The sequence below is a fragment of the Pinus tabuliformis genome, chromosome Q (genome assembly GCF_031772625.1).
Source record: "Pinus tabuliformis cultivar Carrire ecotype Pingquan chromosome Q, CPIR1, whole genome shotgun sequence".
Taxonomy (NCBI): domain Eukaryota; kingdom Viridiplantae; phylum Streptophyta; class Pinopsida; order Pinales; family Pinaceae; genus Pinus; species Pinus tabuliformis.
This window is the reverse complement of record NC_142296.1, coordinates 644,148,150-644,160,125: the sequence shown is the minus strand read 5'-3', so window position 1 is coordinate 644,160,125 and position 11,976 is coordinate 644,148,150. Positions and strand designations below refer to the sequence as shown.

General features: G+C 39.9%; 1 pseudogene across 1 annotated transcript; it reads left to right on the top strand.

Moving 5' to 3' along the window:
- Positions 1-1,596: 1,596 nt before the first annotated feature.
- Positions 1,597-11,459, top strand: LOC149221119 (CO(2)-response secreted protease-like; annotated as a pseudogene). Its single transcript, XR_016249352.1, has 11 exons — positions 1,597-1,686; positions 1,749-1,843; positions 1,935-2,032; positions 2,112-2,270; positions 2,894-3,005; positions 3,095-3,616; positions 4,001-4,095; positions 9,701-9,943; positions 10,051-10,165; positions 10,266-10,497; positions 10,882-11,459. The product of XR_016249352.1 is annotated as a CO(2)-response secreted protease-like (transcript).
- The last annotated feature ends 517 nt before the right edge of the window (positions 11,460-11,976 follow it).

Genomic DNA, 11,976 nt, shown 5'->3' with positions numbered 1-11,976 from the left:
CGCAGTGCATTATATTAGATATCATTTTTGGGATTCAACTGCGTTAAGTAAGTCATTCAAACGTATGACCATTTCCATGAGAGGTAGTCGTAACTGACTAATTTCTCATGATTTTTGAATAGTTCACTTAGCACTCATTGCATCGGGTGATGCTCACAGGGGTGAAGAAGTGGGATTGAAACTAGTGAAATGTGGAGAACGAATCACATAGCATCAATCATCACTTCCGGGGCTTGCACCCGGTAACCAGGACTTCCCAGGAGGTCACCCATCCCAGAACTCCTCTGGCTCAAGCGCGCTTAACTGTGGAGTTTTTCCCACAATCAAGCCCACTTAGCTTGCTACCCCATTTGCAAAACCTTAGCAAGTATTGTGCCTCATGAACCATTCAAGTAGATATCCCTTGACTCTTTTTGAATTTAAGTATGGGGGATTTACGCAGTGCATTATATTAGATATCATTTTTGGGATTCAACTGCGTTAAGTAAGTCATTCAAACGTATGACCATTTCCATGAGAGGTAGTCGTAACTGACTAATTTCTCATGATTTTTGAATAGTTCACTTAGCACTCATTGCATCGAGTGATGCTCACAGGGGTGAAGAAGTGGGATTGAAACTAGTGAAATGTGGAGAACGAATCACATAGCATCAATCATCACTTCCGGGGCTTGCACCCGGTAACCAGGACTTCCCAGGAGGTCACCCATCCCAGAACTCCTCTGGCTCAAGCGCGCTTAACTGTGGAGTTTTTCCCACAATCAAGCCCACTTAGCTTGCTACCCCATTTGCAAAACCTTAGCAAGTATTGTGCCTCATGAACCATTCAAGTAGATATCCCTTGACTCTTTTTGAATTTAAGTATGGGGGATTTACGCAGTGCATTATATTAGATATCATTTTTTTTTTTTTTTGGGATTCAACTGCGTTAAGTAAGTCATTCAAACGTATGACCATTTCCATGAGAGGTAGTCGTAACTGACTAATTTTTCATGATTTTTGAATAGTTCACTTAGCACTCATTGCATCGCGTGATGCTCACAGGGGTGAAGAAGTGGGATTGAAACTAGTGAAATGTGGAGAACGAATCACATAGCATCAATCATCACTTCCGGGGCTTACACCCGGTAACCAGGACTTCCCAGGAGGTCACCCATCCCAGAACTCCTCTGGCTCAAGCGCGCTTAACTGTGGAGTTTTTGCCACAATCAAGCCCACTTAGCTTGCTACCCCATTTGCAAAACCTTAGCAAGTATTGTGCCTCATGAACCATTCAAGTAGATATCCCTTGACTCTTTTTGAATTTAAGTATGGGGGATTTACGCAGTGCATTATCTATAATTTTTGCGCTGCATTTCGCAAATTCGGACGTTGACGACGCCATTGCGAATTTTTGTTAATACAGTAAGCACGTCCATTCAACATTGGCACTGTAAGGATTTGAACGAATCTAAATCGAAAATGGCCATCGTCAGATCCACTACCGACATCACTCACTCTGCTCGATCTCATTTATATAAAGCTCCACCCTCCACCAAAGTATTACAACAGACCGTTCTCATGATCTAGATTGATTGTAGACTGAAGTGGATAGTAGTGAGGAATTTTAGTGATGGGGTTCAAGCTTTATTTCGCATTGCTTTTTCTCTGCACTCTGTTGTTCGGTGGACTCTTAATTTCTTCAAATTAATTCTCTTTTCGCTGCAACATTACTCAGTTTTAATGTCGCTAATTTCACTGATCTACATGCAGGTGCACATTGTATACATGGGGAGTTTACCCCACAATAATAGAGAACAGCTTGTAAACAGTCATCTGGAGGTTCTTTCGTCTGTTCTCGAAAGGTATCAAATTATGAAATAAACATTCAAATTTCAGAATTGATTTAATTGTTCTTATATTAATGCGTGTTGGGGTGTATTTGAACCTTTGCAGTCCCAGACACGCAAAGAAATCTCTGGTGCGTAGCTATACTTCTTCTTTTAATGGATTCGCAGCTCTATTATCCAAAGAACAAGCGACTACATTAGCTGGTAAGTTTTGTTAACGACTGTGTTTCTTAATGACTAAGCCCCCAGGTTAGTATTCTGATATATTCCCATGATTTAGTAGGGAAAGCAGGAGTATTATCAGTGTTCCCTGATCCAGTGTTAAACCTTCATACAACACACTCATGGGGCTACTTAGAAAAGGACTTGGCCATGGCAGGCTCTTCTTACAGAAAACCAAAGTCTTCTGGCGCTGATGTCATAATAGGGTTTCTAGATACAGGTATAAGGCAATATCCAGCTTTTGAAATTCCATCTGATTTAGAGTTTGTTTGATGAATTCTATATAATGCAAGTGTCCAATAAAAGTCTCAATTTATTTATATTAAAAAATAATGATATTATATTATTTCACTAAATTCCAATAAAAACTCAAAAACTAAAATAATTAATAATATGAAAATTAATATCTATATATATATTATTTAAGTATTTATTTATAAAAATTATTATTTTATATTTAAATAAAAATGGTTTATAACAACATAATTTTGGGAGCTAAAATTTCTGTGATCTATAATATTTTTAACTGTTTTTTGGAAAAATTCCATAAAATATATTCTCACAAAGGTTAGTGTGGTTCATCTTTAATATCATGAGGAACCAGATCTGGACAATGTAATAAATAGAAATAAAAAGCTGCTAACTAGCCCTTAACCAGTAACAACTAGTTTAACTAAAAACAGATATTAATAAAAATTTGAACATAATTTTCTTTTCTTTATATGATATCAATGACAATGAAATTTCTGAATATGTTAAGAGTGCTCTGTTTATATTAATGGTTTTTATTTGTTTTTTTAAACAATTCGTATAACTTCTTGGAAAATAATCTTTTATCCGAAGGCATTTGGGCGGAAGCAGCCAGCTTCAGTGACAAGGGTATGGGCCATGTTCCTTCGTGGTGGAAGGGAAAGTGCGTTAAGGGATATCACTTCAACGTTTCCAGTTGCAACAGGTGATCTATGCAACTGAAATAAGTTCGTTCGTTCGTTGTGTCTATTCTTGTGTGACTCACAGCTAAAATAGTATCGCTGTCTTTGACAGGAAAATAATTGGGGCAAGATTTTACAAAGGTGGAGAGAGCGATGATGCGGTTATAAATATTAAACCGAAATCAATATGGCCACAATCAAGGACTACAAGAGATTATGAGGGCCATGGCACATTTACAGCTTCCACTGCAGCTGGCAGCTTTGTGGACAATGCAAAATATAATGGTCTCGCTAACGGGACAGCCAGAGGTGGACCGGCCAGTTCCACTACCAGAATTGCCATGTATAGGGTTTGTGGGCTGGATTATGGGTGCCCTGGTGTGCAGATTTTAGCTGCCATGTTGTATCCATCTCAATTGGAGGAAGTTTGTTCGATTTTGTGAACGATCCAATTGCCATAGGAGCATTTCATGCTACTCACAAAGGAATTCTGGTCGTATCCTCTGCGGGAAACAGTGGACCTGATTCTCAAACAGCCATGAATACTGCGCCATGGATTTTTACTGTTGGAGCGGCCTCAATCGACCGGGAATTCCTCTCAAACGTTGTGTTAGGCAACGGTAAGATTATTCACGTGAGAACAAGGGAAAACAAACCTAAAAGTATCATGTTTTTTCACTTTACACAACAATTAGTACTTTCATTTGTTCATCACTTCACTAATAGATTCTGCCATTCACGAGCATGCCCTATTTTTACAGGGATAATAATGAGAATTTCATGCTTGTTCCTAATGGTATTAAAGACTATTTATTAAAGATGTCGACTAAACCTGCAATAAAACGCAGCTATGTGTCAATCTCTCGAATTGGGGCAACAATTTTGGAAATTGGTCAGATGTAGATTGGTTCTATGACAGATATTTTGTAAAATGTATATAAATTATTTAATATTTTTCATGATTTCTAGATCCATTATTTTGGGGATCTGGCGTTAAAGATTTGTACTGTGTATTTAGGGTAAGGGCATCACCTTTTCGAATCTCAGCCAATCGGCAGTGCACCCGCTTGTGTACACCATTCCTGACAACTCCAGTTACCGAGCAGCTGCAAGGTAAATTACATTGATTTTCCGGCGCAGATTTGTCTTAAGGACATTAAAGCATATAATGTAGGAAATTTTATAATCATATTTTTCATGAGGAGAAATTCTAAGTGTTGGGTATTTTTCAATGGGGAAAATACCAAAACCAAACAAAAATTTACCACAGAGGCAATGCTCTGTTTCCTCTGTTCCAGGATCTTTGCACAGGGAACCTCTTAAAAGCAAATATACTCATAACAGAGTATTACACAGCCATAAAAATTTATTGCTTAAAAACAAAAATCAGATACACATTTCATCTCTGCACAGAGAGGGATTCACTGGAGAAACTCTGTCTCCTCATTTCTGGTCTTCCACTGCTGTGGGTATTACATAAACATCATGGTGTTCCTCGGTTCTTCAATGAGAAGAGGAAAACATTACATCCCTGGTTTTATATCGCACTGCTGTGCATTTACAAAAATCGCACTACTGTGCGCAGGCACCATGCCCATTACATTCTTTCCCTTGATCTCTCTTGCGCATACCGTGCGGAGCCTCAATGCACACCACAAAAAAATACAACACACGCAGCTACTACTACACAAAAAATAAAATATAAAAAATTGCCACACACAGGCTTACATAGCCACATATATATAAAAACATATAAAAAGTAACGTGGCCCATAACCATATTAAATGGCCTCACCAAATTCTACGTAAAAACATATGTATAAAAAATATAGGATGAATGCCCCATAACCACATTAAATGGGCTGCCACCTAATTCCACGTAAAACCCATAAAAACCATTACTTTTCCTCCACGGCGGTCAACCACAAAACGACAAAAAAAAATTCATTTTGACGCGGGCTGGGTCGGCTGACGTCACTTCGGTGCCACGTGTCGCCACCTCATTCGTCGGGCCCGATCGTTAAACTCCGCGCAGCTTCGCGGAGATCTGAGCCTGCAGACCCGATCCAACGCAATTCGCACACCACTCTTCCGCAACCAGCACGACCTTTAGCGGCCGGGGAGAGGGCGGTTTCGGCGCTCGTACATGGGACGCGTGGCGCGCCCTGATTGTGTCGGGTCCCCTCCGGCGGATACAGCCTTTTGCCAAAGGCGGTGCGGGGAGACCGGGGCGGTTTTCCGAAAACTGCCCTGCGCTGTGCAGTTGGAATTAATATTCCAACACTCCCCTTTAATTTCAACTACTGGGCATTCAATCTTACCCAAACACTTCCTCACATAGAGGGATTCACTAACTGCTGTTACAAGAATATCTTCGTCACATAGAGGGATTCACCAATTGCTTCTGATGCAGTTCACAAACAATCAAAGTTGTCTTCCTCTTAATAGAGGGATTCACCTGAAACTGTGCTTAAGAGCACCTTCCTCATGACAGAGGGATTCACCTGTTATAAAAAAAACATCTTCCTCTTAACAGAGGGATTGACCAAACTATGCTAAAGAGCATCTTCCTCTCAACAGAGGGATTCACCAAATGACTGCTTCAAATGCAGTTCCAAAACAAACAATCATTGCACTGCTGTGTGTGCAAACTCATTACAATGTTCTTTTATGCTGATGCATATTCTCTGCTGCACTGTTGTGCCATCTTCTTTACTGTGTCTACCCCACACTGTTGTGTCTACACTTGCACTGCTTGTGCACTTTTCAAAGACAAAATACTCTGTCTTTTCTGAAACAATTACACTGTCCCAACTTACAAATTTACACTGCTATGTGTAAATATTTCTTACATTCACTGTTGTTGCATATATTGCATTTCAATTCAATGAACAACACATTCATTACAGTTACATATACTGCTGTAAAGAAAAAAAAAATTCTTTTACATGTGCTGCTGTCCATTACCTTCATTTCTTCAACAAAAACTTCATGCTGCTGCGTTTTCTTATTTGCATTGCTGTGTGAAAACACATTTCTTCATTCTCTCTTAGCTCTGGCTTCATTTTCTACGCACTACTGTGCTTCTCCTTCTTGCCATCACGCTGCTGCCTTCTCTTATGCACTGTTGTCCATACCCATAACCATAGACTGTCATCCCTGGGTTTTTATTTGCTGCTGCGTTGCCTCTGCAATTTGCACTGTGGCTGCCTTTTGTTTCATTATACTGCTGTGTGCCCATACACTAACTCCTGTTAACACGGGCTGCTGCCTTTTCTTTTTACACCTTTGCTTCACACAATCTTCATCTTCATTTTTTTTTATAATGCATTGTTGTGCAATTCCTTTTGATTTTCTGCTGCCACACACATTCTCATTCACCCATGTGCATTAAAAATCTATTGTCCCTGTTTTTCTTTATGTGTTTCTTTGCATGCTGCATTGCATATGAAGAAAAACATTACATTTTTTTTTGCTGTGTATTGTACTCACTCTGGTGTGAGTATGTTCTCTCACATTACATAGAAGGAAACTACCTTCCATTGCTAACCATTTCAATGGATGTGCTCCATAACAAAAAAAATTTCAAACTGTTGTTTTATGTTTTGTCCTCCCACTGCTGTGAGGGTCTCCATGCTCTGCATACTTTTGTTATTGCGCTGTTGCACTATACATTTGAGCGTTGTCCCCTTTTCTTCTCTGCTTTTATGGCAGATTTAACTTCATATTTTTCCCTTATAAAAGAGGTCTTCATCAAGGAGTGACTGTTAATACAGTTCAGCAATAAAAATTACAAGCTCCCCTTTAATGTATGATTGTCTTCTTTCAGCAAGGTTTTCTTAAAAGAGATTTAGATCCACTGGGGAGTTCAAGGGGTTTTCAGATTGACTTTCCTTCCTTCTCCATACTTGTGTAACTTTCTTCTTTTGCATGGGTCTAGCTTGTGTAAGAGCCCATGTCAAGTTACAATCTCGTGCCATATGCCCAATGTTATGACACTTGAAACATTCAACATTGTTCATGAATAACATTTCATGACTTCTTCTAAAATTGTTTCTTGGAGATTGTTGGAGACTACAACATCTATCTCTATGAAATGTTCTACAATTTTTTGCCATGTGACCAAAGTTTGAGCAAGCATAACAATAACCATAAAATGAACTTTGGTACCTGGGAGATGGAGGTTTCCTTGATGCACTTCTAAAGCCTTGCTGCCTTGAGATCCTTTGATGATAACCATTGCCTCTTGCCTCTTTGACATCAGCTACATTTCTTCTTGGAGCTGATTTTCTACTTGGAGTAGGATTTCTTCTATTGCAGCCTTCATTTTTCTCCTTGCCTTTGCTGGAACTAGGAGCATCACCATCTCTTTCTGGCTTCTTCACATCTCCTTTGCTTAAAGCATCTTCATTCTTGTTTGAGGATTCAGCTACATACCCAAGTCCTGATTTATCAAATGGAGATCTGTGATAGCTGAGCATATCATCCAAAGCTTGAGAGCTTTTCATGATCTTGTTCATCCCTTCAACCTTCTTCCTGAGGAGGACAATCTCTTCTTCTAACTTTTCACATACATTATTTTTCTTTGCTAGTTGTCCCTCAGTTTCTTCCTTGCTACGAGTAGCTTCAGCTGCTACTATTTTGAAGGAGATAATATATGTCTTCATTTTGGAGATTTCTTCATCTTTTGCTTGACTGCTCTTCATTTTCTTTTCAGCTCCTTGTGCCTGCTTCTTGGCTTCTTGTAGTTCAGACTTAAGGGAGGAGACCTCTTCCTTGTACTGTCCAATCTCTTCTACAAGCTTGTTCACTCTCTTGTGCCTTTGTTCAAGTTGACTTGTCAAGGCGTCTTCCTGCTTCTTTGCTTCATTCAGCTGATTTGTCATGGATATGACTTCTTCATGATGTTTCTTCTTGCAGTGGTCAAGCTCCTTCTTGAGCTTAGCGAGCTCTTCATCCCTTTCTTTTACTTGAAGCTTGATGAGGTCAAGCTTTTCATTTTCAGCTTCTATGCTGGGTTCTTCTTGACTCATTGTCAGGGTCAGTGCTCCCTTTGCATGAAGGTCATGCAGTCTGTCCCATATATCCTTTGCTGATGTATATTTTCCAAGATTCTTCTTCACAGAATCAGACAGTCCATCCAAGATAGTCTTTGCTGCTTGTGCATCATACTCCATGGATTCTTTATCCATCTTGCTGTCATCAATCACTGACTCCCAGACTTCAATCCCCTCAGACATTAGGAAAGCCCTCATCTTTATTTCCCATACATCAAAGTCTCCATCAAACTTTGGGGTTTCAAATAGAATGTATTCTAATGGATTTCCTTCTAGTTTAGTAGAGGGGGGAGACACATTTTTAACAGCCGTGGAGGCTTTCTTCTTTGACCTTGCCATTCTTATCTAGGCTTTAAATACTTGACTGTTTTTTTTTAAATCACTGACTGTTCCTTCAACAGTAACACAAAGGAAAGCTTTGAGAAATAACTTAAGCCTTTTGGCTGAGTCTTCACACTGCTGGAGAAGTTTGACTACTGCAACCACACCTTCCTTCAGCTTCTTTGAGTCTTCAAAGAGCCTGGACTAGCTCTCATACCACTGTTGGGTATTTTTCAATGGAGAAAATACCAAAACCAAACAAAAATTTACCACAGAGGCAATGCTCTGTTTCCTCTGTTCCAGGATCTTTGCACAAGGAACCTCTTAAAAGCAAATATACTCATAACAGAGTATTACACAGCCATAAAAATTTATTGCTTAAAAACAAAACTCAGATACACATTTCATCTCTGCACAGAGAGGGATTCACTGGAGAAACTCTGTCTCCTCATTTCTGGTCTTCCACTGCTGTGGGTATTACATAAACATCATGGTGTTCCTCGGTTCTTCAATGAGAAGAGGAAAACATTACATCCCTGGTTTTATATCGCACTGTTGTGCATTTACAAAAATCGCACTACTGTGCGCAGGCACCATGCCCATTACATTCTTTTCCCTTGATCTCTCTTGCGCATACCGTGCGCAGCCTCAATGCACACCACAAAAAAATACAACACACGCAGCTACTACTACACAAAAAATAAAATATAACAAATTGCCGCACACAGGCTTACATAGCCACATATATATAAAAACATATAAAAAGTAACGTGGCCCATAACCATATTAAATGGCCTCACCAAATTCTACGTAAAAACATATATATAAAAAATATAGGACGAATGCCCCATAACCACATTAAATGGGCTGCCACCTAATTCCACGTAAAAGCCATAAAAACCATTACTTTTCCTCCACGGCGGTCAACCACAAAACGACAAAAAAAAATTCATTTTGACGCGGGCTGGGTCGGCTGACGTCACTTCGGTGCCACGTGTCGCCACCTCATTCGTCGGGCCCGATCGTTAAACTCCGCCCAGCTTCACGGAGATCTCAGCCTGCAGACCCGATCCAACGCAATTCGCACATCACTCTTCCGCAACCAGCACGACCTTTAGCGGCCGGCGAGAGGGCAGTTTCGGCGCTCGTACATGGGACGCGTGGCGCGCCCTGATTGTGTCGGGTCCCTTCCGGCGGATACAGCCTTTTGCCAAAGGCGGTGTGCGGCGGATACAGCCTTTTGCCAAATGCGGTGTGCGGAGACCGGGGCGGTTTTCCGAAAATTGCCCTGCGCTGTGCCGTTGGAATTAATATTCCAACACTAAGGAAGGTATTCTCCAGCAATTGTTTTCTACGATCCTTAGACGCAAGCAAAGCGAAAGGAAAGGTTATACTCTGTATTGCAAATGCCACAGTTGCATCGAAGAAAGCAATGAAATACGTAGTCCAGGACGCTGGAGGCATAGGCATGATTTTTGTGGAGGAATTACAGATATTTGAAGCATATGACTCCGGCACCTTTGCAACGACTACAGTAAGTACATCGTCTGCAACAAAGATCTTTTCTTACATAAAATCAACCAGGTGCGTTTAAGGCTATTCTCTGTCACATGTTTATATTGATGAATTATTCATTTGGATATTCAATTACAGTGTGGCTGTTTGTAATCTTCTAAGCCTTGTCATTATAGAAATCCTGCTGCAACAATTACTCCAACAGAGGTTGTCACAAATTACAAGCCCGCTCCTGTTATTGCATCCTTTTCGTCAAGAGGACCTGGAAGGCTGACCCAGAACATTCTCAAGGTAAGTACTCACTGATTCAGAGTCCATTTAGCTTAATTAACATTCAGAAGCTAATTATGAGAGATGATCACAACATGAACGCTTTAATTGATATTTGCAGCCAGACATCAGCCCACTAGGTGTGAATATCATTGTTGCATGGAATCCTCCCAATACGTGGGTAGAAACAGATCCTTCAGACACAGTTCTTTCAGGGACGGTTTCTACGGCATTTAACATGATGTCTGGAACATCCGTAGCAGTTCCTCATGTTAGCGGAGCTGCTGCATTTGTAAAATCTATCAATCCTACTTGGAGCTCCTCTGCTATCAGATCAGCCCTGATGACAACAGGTACTTTTCAGGGTTTATTCTTGAAATCCATCGTGTAATAATGCAAAGATCACATTGACCAAAACCTGGAGACCTATTCCCCCTTATTCTGAAAGACTGGATATTTATGATTTCAGTAATGCCTAAATTTAATTTAGTACTTTGAAATGCATAATCCCTTAAAGCAAGTTTTTTCCAAGGGTTAGTTCAGGACCATCCATGAAGTCAAATGTTGATTCACAATCATTTACAATAGGAATTAATTCAACTAGTCATTGTAGTCAATGTTAATGGCAATGGGTGTTTGGCTGATTCAACGTCACTATATATGGCCTCTTTCAAAAAATTCCTTTTACAATACCACAGCCACTTTTTCTAACATCTGTACTCTAATGTATATGGCAGCTATTGTAAGGAACAATATGGGGGAACTATTGACTAATGAATCAGATATCTCTGGCACGCCATTTGATTTTGGATCCGGAGTAGTGAATCCAATAGGAGCTCTGCAACCAGGGCTTGTATATGAAACATCAACCGATGATTACTTCCGCTTTATGTGTAATTACGGTCTGGACTCTAAGAATATCATGCTCATTGCGGCGAATGAAAGCTATAGGTGTCCATCTGGTGCAAAGGTGGATCTGATCAGTGACATGAACTATCCAAGCATAGCCATTTCCAAGCTAAATATTGTGAATGGGAGCACAACTGTAAGCAGAAGCGTCACAAACATCAGTCCTGATGTCGCACCTACTTACAAGGTTACCATTGGTGCACCTCCGGGTTTGAGTGTGAAGGTCTCTCCAGAAATTCTTAAATTCTCTGAAACTTCCAAGAAGCTATCTTTCGACGTAGTTTTTACAGCAACCAAGGTTGCCACCAAAGGATATGTTTTCGGTACACTCGTGTGGAGCGATGGAAAACATAATGTTCGTACTCCTTTTGCAGTGAATCTGGTGTGACCAAATTATAAGGGGCAACCTTAGAGATGGTCAAGTAACAAAACAAATGGGCAACAAATGGGCAACCTTAGAGATGGTCAAGTAACAAAACAAATGAAACATGCAGCAAGGCTTCTTATTCCTTGCATAGACTGTAAAGTAATAAAACAAGCGAAACCTGCTTATTGTTAGATATAATTGTTTATTGTTAGATATAATAATTTTTGGTGGTCTCGTAAGGACACATAATCAGTTAAAGATCCAGGTCTCAAATATCATATCTCATTTCAGGGAATATTTTCCTTTCTAGAAAAGAAAATTATAGAGAAGAGTACATTATCTTTCCATTCAGCTGGACTTTCCATTGGGCTTCTTTAATGGAGCAGCTTAAGTGAAGGTTTGTGGAGGAGGGCCTTGAAAATATGACAAATAATAGATCAGTTCAGTTCATTTCAGAATTGGTCTTGGTCCTGGAACAAATACCAAAACAGAATTGATTGTTGTTTAGGCACTCCGGATGCTCACTAAATTAAAAAAATATAAAAAAAATATCTTA